At 39.3% G+C, this 19349-nt stretch overlaps 1 protein-coding gene across 1 annotated transcript in view; it reads left to right on the top strand.

The window, feature by feature from the left end:
• Nucleotides 1-19349, top strand: part of GTF2F2 (general transcription factor IIF subunit 2) — an 88896-nt gene that overhangs the window by 53502 nt on the left and 16045 nt on the right. The gene's annotated exons all lie outside the window — the stretch shown is intronic.

Genomic DNA, 19349 nt, shown 5'->3' with positions numbered 1-19349 from the left:
GCTTTGACACGCTTGAGTTTAAGCTTAACAGGGGAAGTTCAGGTTAGATATAAGGAAAAAGTTCTTTACTGTGAGGGTGGTGAGGCACTGGAAAAGGCTGCCCAAAGAAGTGGTAAACGCTTTGTCCCTGTCAGTTTTCAAGGCCAGGTTGGTCAGATCCTTGGGCAACATGGTCTAATGTGAGACGTCCCTGCCCATGGCAGGGGAGTGGAACTACTTGATCTTAACATTCTTTCCAAACCAAACCATTCTATGATTCTATAAATTACTGTCCTGCTGTCCTGTCAGATTGTGTGTATATGCCTGAGTGCTGACTGAGACCTTGCCAAGGAGGAAGATAAGGAAGAAATAGTGATGAATTAAAAAAAGAACCAGCTCTCCAAAGAGCTTTGCTATGCTCCTTCTGCTCTTGGACTGTATTCAGTCCTCAGGCTTTGCATAGCACTCCCATGAACAGGCATAGTGAAGTCTGGGATTTTACAGAGTCCATTTCTATGAATAACATGAGGCTCTGGCTTCATGATTCCAGTATGCAGACAGTGGAGGCACATTGGCTTCTGTCCTTCTGCAGAATTGTTTATTAACCATGTTAGCTCAGGTTAGAATAAGTTAGGAATGTGACAACAGCCAGGTTGGATGGGGCTATGAGCAACCTTGTCCAGTGGAAGGTTAGAACTAGATGATCTTTAAATTCCCTTCCAAGCCAAACTGTTCTGTGATTCTATGAAGAATCTAAATGTCAAAATATTTGCTATCATGAGTGCTTAACTTTTCGTAAACTGAGGCTTCTGTTAATCTGTAGACCGTCATGACCATGACGATGCAACAGATTTAAAAGCAGTGGGAGGTGAAAAAGCAGTTGCAAAGTTGGTTTTTGAGGGGGAGAAAAAAAAGGTTTAGTTGGGGATAGGTGCAGTGAGACTTTCTGGCTGATAAGCTCATTTTTAAAAGTTCCTGTGTCATATCTGAAAGAAAGAAAAGAAAGGATCCTAGCTTTCCAACAGCATTAACTATAGCTGTTTCTGAGGTTAAAGAAAGTCCTATGTTCAAAACCTGTTACAGGGCTGAACATTACCTGTTCGTTCCATTTTTATAACTGGAAAACAGGAGAAACAGGAGCACAAATATATCCAGGGGCAGATTTCTCTATGTATAAAGGGGGAAGAAAATCCCAGCTTTCTGGAATATATTTTAAATTGAGAAGTCATCTTGAAAGAGAAATTTCAGTGTACCTGATTGTAGGCGGGGAGTATAAAAACATGTGATAAAAATAGCAGACTGAATGGTATGTGGATGCGTACCTGGAGATGTACGTGATAATATCTGAAAGAGAAATACGCCTTAGGTCTGTATTTCTATAATAAATTTCAAAATAAAGAAACAGAATATGATTTTCAAATTATATTCAAATCATCACTTTATTTTGAATTCTAATTTCAACTTGGACATTGGCTTCTGTTTTCACCTTTGGGCACTGCATAGAAAAATCGAGATCATTTAACTACTTTGCAATTGGTGATGCATGTTGGAAAGGAACTTTTCAACAAAGTCCCTGAAAAGAAGGTACTCATACTCTGTAGGAAAATGCAAGCAATAAGGACTACATCCTAAAAGTCTGAAACTATGATTAAAATGGTTAGAGCACGAAGAAATAGCTATATTGCAGAAATGGCCTTTCAGTTGACAAGAGGTTAATTGATCAAAATAATTATTTTAAAAACAAGTGGATGTTTTCATAAAGCACAGCTATGGGTATAGCACACTGAGGATTTTCATGCACAGTTCTTTTGGTATCAGAAGCAAAAGATACATTTTTTAGACTGACAAAGCATACAACTTCATGAGGTCAGTTTGTTTATACTGTGTAAAATAAGCTGCCCTTTGAGTCAGTATAGGAAACCAACTAGGAAAAACATTGATACTTTTGTTTAACACTGTTCAGTGGTTCTTTTACTGTGCCTAATGTTTTCAGAAAAAAACCATTTCAAATGTGCTCTTAAGTGTCAGTTGGTCTTTGTTATTATCAGCATGATGCAGGAGCAGCATCTCTCTATGGGAATGCAAGTTATGATAAAATACAGCTAATTAAATCCCTGGAGCATTTATATTCACACATGCTGTGAAATTGAATCATAGAAAGTTGGGGCTGTTCAGCCTGGAGAAGAGAAGGCTGTATGGGGACCTCATAGCAGCCTTCCAGTATCTGAAGGGGGCCTACAAGGATGCTGGAGAGTGACTCTTCATTAGGGACTGTAGTGATAGTACAAGGGATAATGGCTTCAAACTTAAATATAAGGAAGAAGTTCTTTACTGTGAGAGTGGTGAGGCACTGGAATGGGTTGCCCAAAGAAGTGGTAAATGTTCCATCCCTGGCAGTGTTCAAGGCCAGGTTGGACAGAGCCTTGGGCAACATGGTCTAGTGTGAGAAGTCACTGCCCATGGCAGGGGGGTTGGAACTAGATGACCTTAAATTCCTTTCCAACCCAAACCATTCTGTGATTCTGTTATTCTAAATATTTCCTATTAAATTGCAGCAGAACTAACGTGTCTGCTTTAATATCTGTGCACCCAAACCCTTTTTCCCTGTCTTTTTACCACAAATATAAAGTAATATGAAATACACTTTATTAATGCAGTATCGACCAGGAGAGATACTCGGGGTAATTTTGAGAGAAACACCCACAGCATAGTTATGCTGCTATGTAATGGAGTAGGAGTAATGGTGTAGGTTTTATAAATTGACACCTAAATCACCCCATCTGAGTAGATTATTAAACCTTAAATTTTATTGATATTTCTTTTTTTAACTCTTTTTAGCTCATTTTTATATTAGAAGACAAATATTCAATGTAGTATCCTCTTGTCGTGGTTTAAGCCCAGAAAGTGGCAAAGTGGAGGATTGGATAAAGTTTGGGGAAATAAATAGGATTGTATTTTTATCCCAGTGTATGTACTGGGATTTCATCTGTATGAAGGAAAGCAAGATTTGTGAAGGCTTCTTGAAAACCAGTTGTGTGGCCTAAACAGGGTCATTTCTTTTAATACAGTTAAAAAAACCCAAACCTAAAACTGTATGTAAGGAGTCACAAGTAGAGTGTGGATGGATTTACTAGTAGAGTAGTAGTACACTACTAGCTTTAGTGAATCCAAGCTGGTATGTTTTAGCTGTAGATGCACAAGTTAAGAAATAAAATGGCATACATGTTTTACTTGTGGTTTTATTTCTCTGAAAGGGTCTGTAAATTCAAATGAACTTACACACCACAGAGACTTGTTGGTCCCTAAGCCATCTGGGTGATGAGGCTGGAACTAGGCCCTTGAAAACAATATCCTCTCTTGTAGAGGAATACAACCAAATTAAACGTATTGTTCAGTGATGTACATGGGCAGCTGTATGATTGGTGCTGTGTAAATATTACAGAGATAAACATGAGTAATGAAAATCAGGAAGTGCTTAATTATGCATGAAGTAATTTGGAGTTACATAGATGATACACACATCAATTTCGGAAACTAATGAGTGAAGCACAAGTGTCCTATATATCAGCCAGAGAAGAAGAGGATTTATAAGCATATTTACCCAAATGTTGCATATACTGTTAATAAAAGAAAAAACACAGAGTTCAAGTCTGGGATTTAGGAAACCTTGTGAGTGCAAAGTAGAAGTGATACTTGGTAGAGATGTCCAAAACTTGTTAGAAATAAATGCACAAGTTCTTACAAAGTTCAGAAAGACCTATGTCCTGGTTGGAAGGAAGGGAAACATCTAGTTACACTGTCAGCTTTGATGTTTAAATGGGCCTTTAGATATATATATAAAATGACTGAGGTACAAGATATTTATTTGGCAATTTAAAACCTAAAAGGCAAAAATTAATATTTTAAATTTATGATGCACTACACCAACCAAATGGTTATTAGAGCTGTTAGGGCCTGATCCCTAAATCCTACCAAATGCAAGGAGTGCAAGAATCAAGTGCAGCATGTACCTTTACTGCTGGTGCAGAATCCTATGTCTCAGCTATATTTTGTTGTCATATAGTACTTGGTTTTACTTTTCTCACTGGTCTGCCTCTACTGTCTAAGCAAAGAAAATACTGCTATAATGGCGGGCTTTTATTTTTCTTGAAACAAAAGGCAAGGTTGAGGCCACCCACTCTGTATCACTGCCTTCAGAAAGATTAAGTGTTGCTTTGTCACCCAAGAGCTCTTCGGATAACCTGGCATCTCACACTGGCTTGACAGTTGCATCTCTTCTCCTTATTAATCACTAGGAACACAAGCATGTGGCCTGGACTCAGTTACTGTCAGAATGAAATAAATTGAACCAGGCTTTGTCTTCAGTTCTGAGTGTGAATTGAAGCTCCCCTGTGAATGGAATTAAGGCTAAAAAGGGTCATCTGCACTGAGCTCTCAGGGACCAGGCAATTAGCACACACTTCCTTTTTTTACTTCTATTAAGGCAAATCAGTAGTTTTCATTCAAAGTATAGGCATCTTCCTTACTTCTAAAAAATAATGTTTTGCTTTGGTGTTGTTCAGCATGTTAAAGAAAAAAAAATGTTGAAGGTTTGGCAGGATGCAGAAGTACTTCCAGTTCAGTGCAGTATTAATAAAGAAGGGAAAGAAAAGTCAAGTTTAAAGGATATAGCTATAGAAAAGCCAGCTGACAAGAGAATCATCTTGTTCATGCATAGATTCTGGCTGCAGTAGATAGGAGCTTTTTAGGAACAACTCTGTCAAAGTAAATGACTCAAAACAAGCAGCTCGTAGCCCATCTCCAAGCAAAACAAAGCTGTAGACATTTTCTTTTTAAATAAACAAGATTACAAGAGAGAAATACTTAACTCCATCAATATTTCTGCTGCTCATTGAAATAGCCTTGAGGATGCCCTGGTTTGACTTTTGGATGGAGATTGAAGTGCAATAGCAGATTCCCTATCTCCACCTCAAATGGTGGATGTGTTTCTCCTAAGAAGCCCCAGTTTATGAACAGAACCCTGTCTGATGTCCCTAATCTTCTGTGTGGAGTACAGAAAATTCGTATCTTATGATGGCTGTCTGTTTGCCTCTCTTTTCTACTTGCTGGTTTGATTTTCTCTCGCATATTGCACCTTTACTCCTTTTTGAAGAAATCCTCTTTTATTTATGTAATTTTAGCTTCCTCATTGTATATCAAAAAGCTTCCAATTTTTCATAATATTTTTCTGCCTATGTTTTTGTTCTTCATTTTCTCTAGCTTTAGGAGATGGGCCTGTCTGAATGTCTGTACAGATGTGTAGGGCTCCCTACTTGAGACTGTCCTCATCAGGTGATGACTATGTTATTTTATCCTACTAAAATGTAGTAACTCTCAAACTTGTTTTTTGCTTCATTTTAGCTCTTCTAGGTCTTTTTGTCATGGGTGTAAATACCCAGCTTTCTCATGGATGTCTATCCTGAACAAGTAATTTAATTTCTCTGTAGTTTCATTGGTCAGCAGGAATAAATGTTTCACTTTATAGCTCTTTTGCCTCTTTTTGGCTCAACTATTTAGCTTGCATGTTATTCCGAAGTGGTACCTCTGTGTTCATTTGCATATTGAGGGCATGGCCCAGTGGGGTTTGTTAATACTCTGTGTAATATGCCTGTATCCAGGAGTCATGACAGGCTTTACATTTAGATATCAATGTTCAGCCAAATTTTCAAGCAGGGAAATAGACATATGAAGAAGCTGACTAGTCCAGATTTGGCAAGTGAACTGATGGCGGTGTTCTGATGTCCTGCCAGAAATTCATTCTGTAGCATGGTCACTTCCCAGCTTCAGGCAAAAAACAGGTTCATCTTACTTTTTTACAAGATCCTTCCCTCCAGGAGTCTGAAGTCAAAAGCCTTGCTTTTGAAACAATACTTGGTGCAGAAAGTCTTCCTTTCAATTTTCTTTCTTTCTCTCTCTTAGACTTACTTCTCACAATAGGATTGCAACAATATATGCCTTTGTGTCCCTGTATTGGATCCCATCCTTCTGTTAAGAGGTACCTTGGAGCAGAAGCTAATTAAATCTACCACCCATTTTGAATGACATTAAAATCCTTCTTTTTCTTTTTTTCCCCTCGTCTACTGCAGCTGTTTATGACATTTGATTACTGGCCCTGTAATTAACATTTCTCAGGTCTGTCATTTCAAGCGAGGGAGCAGAAATCACAACAATGTCTGATATGTGTTCTCTTTTTCAATTGTCAATTTTATTGAGTTGCAACAAGGATTTAACGCATGCAAATCTTCCATCTATGTCTTACAGACCTGCTTATAGCTATGCTCCATAGCTGCTCACCTCTGGTGTGCCATGGAGGGCACACCTCAGACCTTGCACTGCTTGAGGAGAGGGGGAGTGCACTGTGCCTTCAGTTTTCCTGCTAAATCCAGCACGTTTTGCCTATGCTGTGATACACATAATATTACTTTTGATGCGTTCTACATTTTTTATGCCTGAATTTAATAATGTCTTTGGTGGTTCAGAGCAAAAACTGTCTCACCCAATGTGAGATGGAAATAATAGACTGTTAGAACAGGGCAAGCATGTGCTTCCTCGGCATAATCCTTGAGTCTCAAGCAGTTTGTACCTCAAGGACTTTTGGGTTGCCCTGGTGCTTAACAGCCATCAATACAGTTATTTTTTTAGGAATTTATCCTTTAGCATCAATAATATCCTGCAGCAAGAAGTTCCATCACTTCTTTACAAGTTGTGTGAAGAATAGCTTTCCTGTGGTGTTTTCAGTTTTCCTGTCTTACAGATTTAATGTGTGCTAGTTCTGGTATTCAAACCATACAATTGTTCCTTATTTGTTGTCTTGGTGGACCAAATGATACTGTAGACCTCAGTTATGTCATAATCTTGTAATTTTTTGCTTTACAGCCCTTTGGAGTCCTCCACTCTGTTTTCTCTTACAACATGGTTTGTTCCATACCTCTACAAATTTGTACTGGGGCATAATAATGCCCCAGTAGTTCCATTTCTTTGACTGTCCTTTCCAAAAAAAAAAAGACTGTCATACCTTATGAAATACTGTTTCATTAGTTGCAATATCTTACTGGCCTGGAAATAATTATCATTGCTACTGAGGATAATAAGAAAAATAGAATAATAATGCTAAAATCTCACCCTGGCTTCTCAAGCGTTCATCTCAGGTTCTTTTTTGTGATCCTGGCATATCAGATGAGCATCTAACCAGTGTGTCAGCCTGACTTTTCAGCTGCTTATGAGAAGACGTCTTGAGTATGAGCTGTCAGCGTTTCTGAAGTCATCTGGCCGACTGCCCTGATGGTGGGTGGCATAAGGAGCTGGCTGACCTGGGGATGCGGAACTCTAACATTCCTGGGCAATTCACACAGCTGCCCTGCCAGAAACAAGGCACCATGGATGCTCTGGCAGCCCTTGGGCTGGAGTCTGGGGTAGCTTTTGTCATTTTTGTCACCACAACAAGCCATGGAAATGGTAGTTGTGAAATGACAGGAATTGCACTAATTTCAGTCAGCAGCTGCTGAGTATACTGGGAAGGCATATTTTGTTTTGGGAACATCATGTTTGGGTTTCCAAAACAAAATTTTGAAGCATTTCTATTCCATGAAAACTTTAAATGTTGGCTTACCTCCTGATTCAAGGTTTTTTTCTTTCTTGAGAATACAAAAGACATGTAATAAAAATTCATATTTCCAGCCATCTCTGCTTAGGCTCTGGCTGGAAGATTATTTCTCTTGTTTCCTACATGTTATTAGTAAGAAATTTTATTACATCTACACTTTTTGCATTTATATTTCTCTCATCACTGCAGTGACTGTGTCCCAGTGTGCTGCTTAAATTTTCTGTTGCCTAATTTCCTTTCATTATTTCATTGCACAGCCTTCGAATAACCTAACTGCTTCTCTGTTGCACCCTTGACATCCTTAACATAAATGACGACGGTACTTTTCAGTCATTCCATAGACTAAGCTATCGCTATTTGTCTTATAGTCTTCTGATTACAGAGTAAATATGCAGTTATGGAAAATACACATTCTCTAATGTATATTAGTAGAAGCAGATGGTGCAATCTGCTCATCGATGGAATTCAGTTTCTAAAACTGATTTAATCTGGTTTGGAGCAAATATCACTCCGGTACCGTCTGTCACGGAACATGTGCTAAGGGAGAAGTCCCATTTCAGGTTGTTTGTATTTAATTGCAATAAGATGTTTATTTCATGTGTCACACAGGGTATCACATACCAGAACACCTACTATAAAGGCATGTTGTTTCAGTGCATAAAACTACATTCTTTGTTATTTGACATTTTCATATATTACTATTTTTTATTACCCTGTCTGCATTGCACGGCTGTGTACTGCCAGTCCCTTTGGCAAACCTAGTTTTCATGCAGCCATTAATAAAATTTGCACTGGAGAAGAAATGATGGTGAATTGTTTTCTTAATTTTTGATGTGGAGAGGAATTAGAAATTAATGGTAACAGTGTTTTGCATAAGTTGGCATTTTTCCCATTGTGAAAAATAAGTTTCCTATTTTCTTCAGAATGGAGGATTTTCCAAAATTGTCCAGGCCAGAAAAGCTGTTTGTGTTCTGCTTCTGCTAAGCCAGAGGCAGGAAAGAATACAGTGTGTAGTAGTACGTTGTCTTCTTCAGCTCATACAGATTCTGTAACCTCTAAAGCAGGAGCTACTTAGACTGAAATGATTAACTACTGTAGGAGTCTTAAGGCTTTGTATAGCTGAGGAAACATACTAGCAGAGACAGCTTCCTTCTCCCCACTTACACAAGCACGAAATGTTTGTGGCTCTAGATACAAGTGTTGCAAGCAATAAGCATGGGAAAGTGATAGGTAATTTTATTCCATTTCCTTCTGCACTGAAGGGTGTGGGAGTCCTCCAAAATCTTGCAGAGTTAATAAAGGGTATAGTGAAACGAGTAAGTCTGAACAGTATTGCAGAAATAACATGATACAAAAGCATGCATTTAGAAGAAACCTTTAAAATTCCTTATCTTTCTAAGTAATTGCCTGACTGTTCTCTGTATTTTGAGAATTAAATATTTGCTACAGCTGCTTCTTTCCTTGAAGTGATTCTGTTTCCCTGTTCTTGCTCTAGAGTGCCCTCTGCTCCTCTGAACTTAGGGCTAGAATTTAAAAATTGATCTCCCACACAATTTAAACACCGTCCACCAGCTCTAAAGCTGTCAAATATCACTATTTTCACAATAAATGGTTTGCTTCCTGGTTCCCCTGGAGATGCTTATAGCTTTATTTTTGTACAAAGCCAGTAATTATACACAAGAAAAATTAATACACGTTCTTCAAGGTGATAGTATTGTGGGAAAAGAAGGGAATTTAATACCAGACATGAGTGGGGATAATAAAACCTGCCTTTTTGTAAAGCATTAAGTATATGTGATATACCACAGTCATTCCTAAAAATATACCATATATGCCACTGAAGAGAGGACAAATACGCAGCAGTTTACATTGTTCTGAGCTGATCTGTATTTACTGCTGCATGTTCTCTGCAGTATGTGTATGTAGTACAGAATACTTCCCACAGGAGTGTTCAAAGTTTTTAAAACATGTAGAGCTCTCAAAATCTCTAATCCCAAGGTAACTTTTTATAAAATTACAAATTTATTAGTGTTTCTAAGTGTGGTGGCCTGACCTTGGTTTTGGCCATCAGATGCCCACACACCTGTTCTCACTTCCTGTCCTACTAAGGACGGGGGAGAAAATAAGATGGAAAAACTCATGGGTTGAGGTAAAGGCAGCTTAATGAAAGAAAGCAAAGGTTGTGTGTGGAAGCAAAGCCAAAATGAATGAGAATGTATTCTCTACTTCCCATCAGAAGGCGATGTCCAGACACTTTGTGGGAAGCAGGGCCTCAGTATGCATAGCAGCTGTTTCGGAACACGTACACCTCAATAATGAATACCCCTTTCCACCTTTCTCTTAGCTTTCATTGCTGAGCACATCATATGGTGTGTGATATCCCCTTGGTCAGCTGGGGTCAGCAGTCCTGGCAGCATCCCCTCCCAACCTCTTGTCCACCCTCAGTGCAACAGTCTGTGTGGGATGTTGGAGGGATAGCCTTGGTGATCTGTTGGTTCTTGCTCATCAGCAGCCAACACGAGTGCATTACTAACACACTCCTAGCCACTGTCATAGAAATCAAAGAATCACAGAATGTTTTGGATTGGAAGGGACCTTAAAGACAATATAATTCCAACCCCCTGCCACAGGCAGGGACACCTTCGACTAGACCAGATTGCTCCAAGCCCCATCCAACCTGGCCTTGAACACTGCCAGGGATGGGGCAGCCACAGCTTATCCGGGCAACCTGTGCCAGTGACTCACCACCCTCACAGGGAAGAATTTCTTCCAAATATCTAAATCTATCTACCTTAAAGCTATTCCCTCTTGTCCTATCCCTACACGTCCTTGTAAAAAGCCCCTCTCCAGATTTCTTGCAGACCCCCTTTAGGTACTGGAAGGGTGCTGAAAGGTCTTCCCAGAGCCTTCTCCAGGCTGAACAAGCCCAAATTTCTCAGCCTGTCTTCAGAAGAGAGGTGTTCCAACCTGCTGAGCATCTACGTGGCCTTCTCTGCGTGGACCCAACCTTCTTTTCTATATGGGCTGATGTAGGGAGCATTCCAGCCAGACTTGGTATACTTAAGTTTTTGGTTTTTACACTGCTATTTGGTATGTATATGCACATTGAATTAAAAATTATGCAAGTTTTTGAAAGACAGTTCCCTTTTCTCAGTAATGATTATTTCACAGTATTATTGTGCTTTGTGTTTGAATTACTGACTAACAGATTCAGTTCCATGTAGGTTTATGACCAACCAATAAAACCGATGTGGAACATTTCTTATTGTATATATTTTTTTTTAACTGCAGCCTTAGGTGTAATTAAGAAAAACTGCACAGAACAGGCTTTAAGATACAATAATCCTGAAGCTTCTTTCAAGACTTCATGGGTTTTTTTCTGCAGAGGATATATTCGACCAAATTACACATGCATGGAGTCTGCTTTCACACAGATCTTATGGACAAACCCAATTATCCAGCTTCCTGTTAGGGAAGCTAGACAACATTTGTGCTTCAGCCATTAACTGGTTTGAGAACTTTTCATGCCAGACAAATCTATAATCAAATCTATGGGGGGGTTATTTAATAACAGAATAGGTATGGCTGCACAAAGTCTGGGTCAGTTTCTTTGTGTTCACAAATAACAGGCACTCTTCTGAAAACCTCTAAGAGGAGAATAGTAATGTAGCAGAGCTCAGAAGTGTATGAAGCTAAGTTTATTTCTTAACAAATAAGCTCCCTAGGGAGTGTTCAGAAGATAATATCCTGAGCCACCAGGCTCATGTTGTTGTTTTCTCCAAAACAAAGATGAAGTTAGTTTTAAGATTATATTTTTTAAATGCAGAATGAAATCTTATGTTTTCTGGGCTCAGTTGCCTCAAACCCCAGCCATATCCTTGCTGTGCCTTGTGGTCATCAGTGCGTTTTTAAAAGAAAGATACTTTTAGCATTTTTGGTCAGCTTGAGCCACAGTCTCCAGATCCTGAAGGTATTTCCAAAGTACTGAGTGATAGCTATTATCAGGGGCTAACCTGTGGCTGCAATGACAACAGTTCACACTGAAGATGATGCACAGAAGCCCTGTAAGGCTTTTTAAAAAAATAACATTCATGTTTGCCCTCTGCAGCAGGGTTTCAAAGATCAGACCTCCTGAAAGGTAACTGGAGCGAGGCTGAGCCATGCAGGGCTGGTGTAAAACCATTCTTCACACAGCCTGGTGAGTGGGAGCAGAGGTCTGCAGCGGGTGGACCCACGGTGGCTCTTCCTTCCCTGTTGCCATCACCTCCCAGGCTCAGAGCAACCTGTCAGCTCCCACCCCTATTGCTGCTTCCTGGGCTCCCTGCACACGGCTGCTTTCTGCCTCTGGCTTTCTGCAGTTGTGTACCACCGTGCTCTGCTTGTGGGGGCATGGTCCCTGCTCCAGCGTCTGAGGGATGTCATAACAGCAGTTCTCAGGCGGAGGTGGGCAGGTATGTGATGCATCTGGAGAGGGAGCTGGGGAAGCACTTGTTTTGCAAAATAGGAGGAGGTAAAGCAGAATTAAACTATTTTGAACAAATGGAGCAGAGCATCAGTGCTGTACAACTGGCAAAGAAGACACAGTTGGCAGAAAGAATGATGATCAAACTTTATAAAAAAGCAATCTGTTTTCTGCTTTAACTGATACATCTTTCAGTCTGCTCTTCGGTTGTGTTGCATTTCTTCTTTTCCTGCGGCTTTCAGGAGAAACTGTTAAGTTTTCCAGTGGGAGGATAAACAAGACTGCTTTTTCTCATGTACTAAGGAGAAAGACAGGTTTCTTTCTCTAATGCTGATTTTGTTTGGATTAAGCATGTTTTCAGAGTTCAGTTAAAAGCAATTTGGTTCCCTTTTCTTGCAGGAAAGAGCGTTGGGTGGATTAAATGAGCGGTTGAATATGAGGTAATTCAGCTGTTTAGTGCAAGCATATGGTTAACCTGTTTAACAGTAGCTGAAACGTGCAAGATTACCTGTAAGCTATCGATGACAGTATATAGTCATTAATACATTGACCCATAGGCATGCATGTGAGAAAGACCACAAGAAGGTGGTCTTTCTCCCACCAGTTTCATTTCATTACCCTTTGCAGCAGTTCTTCACTGACTGATTGCAAGTTTATTTCACAAAAGGAGGTGAATGTCCTCAAAAAGGCATTGTGCTATCTGGCATTTTAGTTCTGCAGGCTAAGGAAAGAAGAGGCTGAGAAAAACCAATTGAAATTAAGGAATTGAGCCAGCTAGGTTTTCTAGGGAAGCAATCCAAATGTTTCCCAGATTGCCACAAACTGCTAAATTGTGTACAGTAAACTTAAACTGGAAGATGCCCAATAGAGCCAGATGCCACGGCTGTTTGCAGAGCTGTCAGGGGAGTGGCGAGGTATCTGGGAAGTGTAGTTGTAGGAAGGGGAGCACGTACTCAGATGCAGAGTGCTGGCAGCTGTAACTCCCTGAAGACATTTCTCGGGAGAAGAGGTTCAGATTGAGGAGACTTAGCTGAGGTGCTGCAGGCTTCGGGTTTAGGTTTTTTTTCATTTAAGCACTTGTAGCCAACAGTCTGCCTCTTTCTTTCCAGCATCTCTTTAGCTGTGAGCAGTTTCATTGCAGAGGGAATTGACTGAGCTTGTAAATCATCCACCTGTTTACCAGTACTTCAAGACACAGGCCTTTCAGGGCATGGTAAAGATGAGGCTTTTTCGTCTAGCAGTCTTCTTCCTAAAATTCTCCTTTCTTGTTCCCATTAGCAAATTGTTAAACCCTTTCTAGATCTGCTGACACTGGCAAGAAGCGATTGGCTTTGTGTTGCCTGGACTCACAAGTCCCCGTTATTTATATCATTGATTTCAAAGCAGGAACAAGCACTGCAGATTAGTTTTGGCAGGAAAATGAAGATTATGTGATTTGGAGACAAGTCTGTCTGTTTTAGAAATAAGTAATAGTTGAACATTTAAAATTCTAAAATCTAAATTGAAGTAGTGTCTTACATAAAGCTGTTTGTTATGGAGAATTTGGGGGATTGAGAAAAAGGGGAACAGGAAAGGAAACTGCATCTTTGAAAATGGAAATGTGAAAGGAGGCTTTATCTTTAAAAACATGATATAAAGGCATAAACATACAGTGATTCTTCATTATTTTTGTTCTTTTGGATTGTAACAGGATGTTTTTCTATAAATCATAGAATCACAGAATGGTTTGGGTTGGAAAGGACCTTAAGATCATCTGGTTCCAGCCCCCCTGCCATGGGCAGGGACACCTCCCCATAGATGATGTAGTGTAGCAAAATTGGAAATATAACACTGGATACTCTTCAGACAGTCATTCACAGGAGAAAAATTTTGACTATCCTTTTATTTCATTGTAGTGATGGTAAATTCTGTCTTTGAAACAGATAAATACCTGAAAGTAACTTCATTTTTCAAGATGTTGATTGTGGTTTTTACGTTAGGGTGTCAGATTTTTTTCATCCATCGGGCATCCAAGTATATTGGTGCTAATTGGTTTACGATACCAGTGAAAATATTCAAGTTTTTCTTAAACAGGAAACAGTTTATAGCAGCAAGTTCCCAAGTACAGGTACGTACACTTTCAAACACATTTGTATTGGTATTGGTGGGAGAGTGGGCAGCCCAGGGTAGTCAGGACAGACCTAAAATATAGAATGTAGTGGTCCCCAAAGTTTGGATAAGAACAGGACTCCAGACTGCATGATTTTCAGAAAGGTGTACTTGGCGGTGTAACAGGGTGCAGGACTTGACCTTAAACACATTTTATCCCAGGTTCCTATTCAAAAATCTCAGGGTCACAGGTGTCATTTGTCACCTAGATGAAAACTCAAAGTGTTTGGCACTTGCAGGGTTTAACCCTTTCCCCCATGGTGTCATTTTTAGCAGACTGTATTTTGTCAGTGATGTTTCATACTTGTATGTACTTTATTTCTCAACTGGTTGGTTGATTTTGACTGTTGACAGTTTAGAGTGAACTTCCCTCTTAATAAGAGGCAAGAAATTTCCAAACACCTGGCTGCGAAAGAAGAAAAGGTCTTGAGCCTTGAGTCTATTCTATGATTCCTTACACTTTTGCCTTAATAGTAATGAGTGCACGTCTTAATAAAGTTTTTGCCTGTATTTAAGCTCACTTGTATATTTTCAAAAAGTCTCACCCCTTCCCAAAACCATACAGTCTTTATTTTCTTTTCCAGCTTACCGTCTAAACCACCTACTAGGATAAGAGAGGGGGAATTGATGTTGTCAAGTTGTTTCCTGAAGAATCTTTTTTCATAGGAAGAACTAAAATATGTCTACATGCGCAGTTAAAATTGTATGTGATCCTTTTGAAAGGAGTACCTCTGGGCTTAACTTAGGAAAATAATCTTCATGTTAAAATTAAAGCGATGGGCTTTTTCTGTCCTCCTTAGATTGCTAATGAGTCACTTTTCCTAGAGCTCCAATCTTCACCCTCTCTAGTATTAGTAATGAGCTTGTGAGTTTCCTCATTCTTCCCTCGAAGCAAGGAATGACTTTCCTTAGTTATTCATTCCTACTGATATTAAAGACACACACATCTGTGTATGTTGTACAATGTGTTGTACAGATGATGTTGAATGGTTAGCTCAGAGGTAGAGAGGTCTGTAGATTTTGGCATGCATGTTAGGCTGAACAAACCCAAAGGAAAGCTAAGACTTTTTAACCCAGTTTTCCCCCTTCCTTGCTGTTTTTCTGGAGTATGTACACCACAATCCTCCCTGTCCAGCCCATTATTGTCATGCTTCTCTTCCAGCTGCTATGTCTCTTCCCTATCTTCTTCCATGTGGGACTGATGTGTGTCATGTACCTGTCATGCTCTCTTCAAAGCTCTCTCTGAAATTTCACCTGCATTACCCATTTCTTCTGGCATGCTACTTATTTCTTCTGCTCGGCCAGCACTGTCACTCTGCCAGTCTTACGCCTCATCTCATGCCTGTGCTCAAGGTAACCCACACACTCTGGACAACACAAATGCAAATTCAAGTTTTCCTTCACCCTAGTTTTAGACTTTTCTGTCACTGGAATAAAGCAAGTGTAAAAAACCACAAGTATAAAAATGTACTGTGTCCTGCAGTTTTATCCACTTAGAAATTAGGATGCGATGCCCCATGTAGAGTAACAGACCAGGTAGGTGTGGTGCTTATGCACACGGTTTAGTAGTGGATTTGTCAGTGCTACATTAAGAGTTAGAGTCAATAATCTTAAAGGTACTTTTCAGCCTAAGCAATTTTATGATTCGGTGATTCTATGACTAACTGCGCAAGGCCTTTCCATTGACTCACAGCACAATAGCAGTGGAAGGGCCTTTTCACCCAGCAACAGGGTGGTGCTTGGTTGACCCAAGTCCTTCTGGAAGGACAAGGAGAGTGCAGAGGCTGCTTTGCTTCCCAAGGGTGAATGTGTATTTGCACCCTTAGGGATATATGGTCAGGGACTCTTTTTCATCAGTATCAGGACACTTCTAGAGGAAGTATCCATAGACACATGCAAGCTTATTTAAAAATACATGCAGCACCAAGCAGATCTCGTAAATTTCTTCATGGTAATTGCACTAGAGCATCACTTAAAATGTTTAAAGTTGAGATCACATAATAAACTTACTCAGTTGTATCACTCCTAGAATGCAAAAGTCAGTCTTACTTTATCTTTACATTGTTTATCCTCAGAACCTCAGCCCAGAAGGTTTTTAATCATTTGCAGTGCTAAATTCAGAGAGGAAATTATAGGAGCTGAGTGTTTTTATTCAGTTATTTCCATTTTAGCAAACCAGAAAATAAAACACATAAAAAATTGTTACTCGTTGTTGATTTGCTATTCATGTCATCTTGTCTTCTGTACTGGAGAAGGGTATGTAGAATTGGAATCTTCAGTTATGACTGTGGTGCCTATCTCAGTATTGGACACAAAATTATATGATTCATTGCTCAGCCTTCAACATGCGTAGTTGAAGTTGTCAACTTCAGAAAAACCTAATAGGTTTCCTCAACATATAATAATTGCAGCACTTTTCTAGTAATGCCAGGATTTCAGGACTTAAAATTAGTTATAAATCATATTCTGTATTAATAATCTGAAACATTTTGTTATTTAACACTGACAAATGCACTTCTTAATGCCACTTCCATTCAGCTTATCATCTTCTCTGTCTGCCTGTCTAGTCTTTATAAATGGGGACAGACTCACTTTGCTTTGACTGGGTGTATATGCTGGAGTAACAGTGTCTGAAGGAGAACAGTAAATTCATCTGTGCAACGGGCTGCAGTCATCTGCCTCCATTTAACATGAGACAGTAGGACTTCTTACAGTGAAACACAACATGCTAAATTGACATGTTGCTAATTCTCATCTTTTAGAATATATGACAGATTGTATAACAACAGATTGTCATCATTATTATTAGATAATGTATTTTTAACTCATGTGGTCATTCCGGTAATGTCCTGTGTTGTTTGTGGTTGGACACTGCCATGGGGATGTTTTAGCAGGATGTGCTAAAGTTCCTATTGTTCTCACAGAATTACAAAAACATTAAGTTTCAGCAGTCTCGTGGGTGTTTTCATCTCTTGCCCATCATCTGTTCACTTCTCTATTACTAATACTCTTGCCTGGAAGAAAAGTCAGAAAAGATGCTACATGAACCTCCGCAAGTCACAGTAGTCCAAACGAACATGAGAGAAGTAGGTGTGAAGCAATATTATTACATTTATTTTATTAGCTTGTTTGGATGAGATTTTGCAGGGTGTACGTACATGTCATCATGTTTGGGATGCTTGGCAATAGGGTTTGCTGTTTTAGCAAACAAAAAACTTTGTTGCCCATATTGGGTATCATGAAACTTCATGTAATGCAGCTGTCAGTGTCTAGTTCAAATGCAGAATTACTGAATAAAGGACTAAGAGAGCGTTAGTCCTTTGTTTGCACTCCCCTGGGCTGGGAAACTGCAAGGAGTCAGAACAACTGCAGAACTGTGCAGAGCTGGAGAGCTTTGGGCAATGGGCTTGCTCTTTTCTAGTGCATCTCTGTTGCATGATACTGCAGAGGGAGAAGCAAACCAACTTTTCCTTCATTGCAACAGTAAGGTTGGCTCCTTACTAGTACCCTGTGACAGCCAAGCACAAAAGGCCAAGCACACTGAAACTTTTCAGTCCTGTGCATAGAACAATTTCTTTAGAAATGTCAAGAATTCAAGTCCTAGCAGCATTTCTGATTAATAGCTGCTTCTGGTCTTTGAAACATTTCTTTTGTGGCAGCAGATTAATCACAGGAAATTATCTATTTTAAAGGTCTTTGGTTTATTTTTTATTTCTGGAAGATACATATATTTAAAAGCCTCTCCTGAGGCTTTTTCTCAGCTTCTTCTCCTAGGAATGTACATATTGCCTTCATCTGTCTCCCTTTATGAGCCTGCTGCATGTTGACAAGTTCTATAAAATTATTTCCAGCCTGTTTGAATGTTTTTTGCCCTTATTCCGCTGTAGGCACAATGACAAATCAGAGTTGCAGTATAAAATGTATTTTGCTGGGAATGACTGTGGTGAATTCAATGCCTTGCTGGTAACGCACTGTATTTCAAGGCTGAAGAGCTATATTTGATCTTGGGGGTGGAAGAGAAAACCAGTGTGCAGGCTGGTGGCTGCTGTCACTAATTTATTGGCAGTTTGAGGAAAAAAAAAACCCAAATCTGCATTTTCTTTTTATCTTTAGGCCAGATATTAGCATGAATTATGGCACTAGCTATTTCAACAAGAGTTCAGTGGAAAATCTAACTCCTTGGAGAGTTGTGTGTAGTTCTGAGCCATAACTAAGGCTTTTAACTGTCACACTCCTGCAAATCATAATAAATGGTAATAGGTAAAAAGCCACTGCTCCTTTAAATCAGTGTCAGCAGTGACTCAGAGTATCTATTGATTTTTTTTTCTCTTTATTCCTACCAACAGTTTCAATTAAGATTCAGCAGATCCACTCTGAGAAAACCCTGTATAAAACACTTCATAATATTTTGGTTTAATACTGCCTTTTAAATTCTGTGTAAGAAATGAGCATTTAGAGGTAACTATTAAACACATTAAATCATTGATCTAAAAGGCTAGTATAATGCCCAATTCATAGCTTTTGTTATAAATGTTTGAGTGTATAATTACTAGGCTGTATAAATATATATTTTGTCAACTTTTTTTCAAACAAGGGCTATAAAAATTTTAAAAGTCAATTATATTCACTCAGACATAATACTTTCTGAATGCAGGAGAATTACAGCATGGTTTGGGGAAAAAAGAAAGGGAAAAAAACCCAAACCAAGACCACACCATATTTTTCATTGCAAATAGTGTCTGTACCAACAAATCATGTGGACAAAATGATTACAGGCTGTCTTTACTCTTTGTAATGCAGTAAGCAAATTTCAGTGCTTCATCGATACATAAACCATTTGCTAATTTGGTGTCTGTACCACATTTATAGCACATTTGTCAGGCCCTTTACCTCTGTGTGTGTGTGTTTTGGGGAGGCTGTCTCCAGATGGGCAGCAGCTGTCGTTCCACATAGTATTGTGTGATCATATTCTGCATGGAAGCCCAGTGGAAAGAAGGCAGCCTGGGTCTTTGCCATTCTCCAGGAGATCTTGAAAGGTGCAGAAAAAGAAACATGAAGGGCAGCCATTAAGGAGAAGAGCAAGATGCATGTGTACAATCAATGCATATTAATAAAAAG

Source organism: Melopsittacus undulatus, chromosome 2 (genome assembly GCF_012275295.1).
Source record: "Melopsittacus undulatus isolate bMelUnd1 chromosome 2, bMelUnd1.mat.Z, whole genome shotgun sequence".
Taxonomy (NCBI): domain Eukaryota; kingdom Metazoa; phylum Chordata; class Aves; order Psittaciformes; family Psittaculidae; genus Melopsittacus; species Melopsittacus undulatus.
The sequence above is the reverse complement of the archived record's forward strand: the minus strand, read 5'-3'. Positions and strand labels throughout refer to the sequence as shown.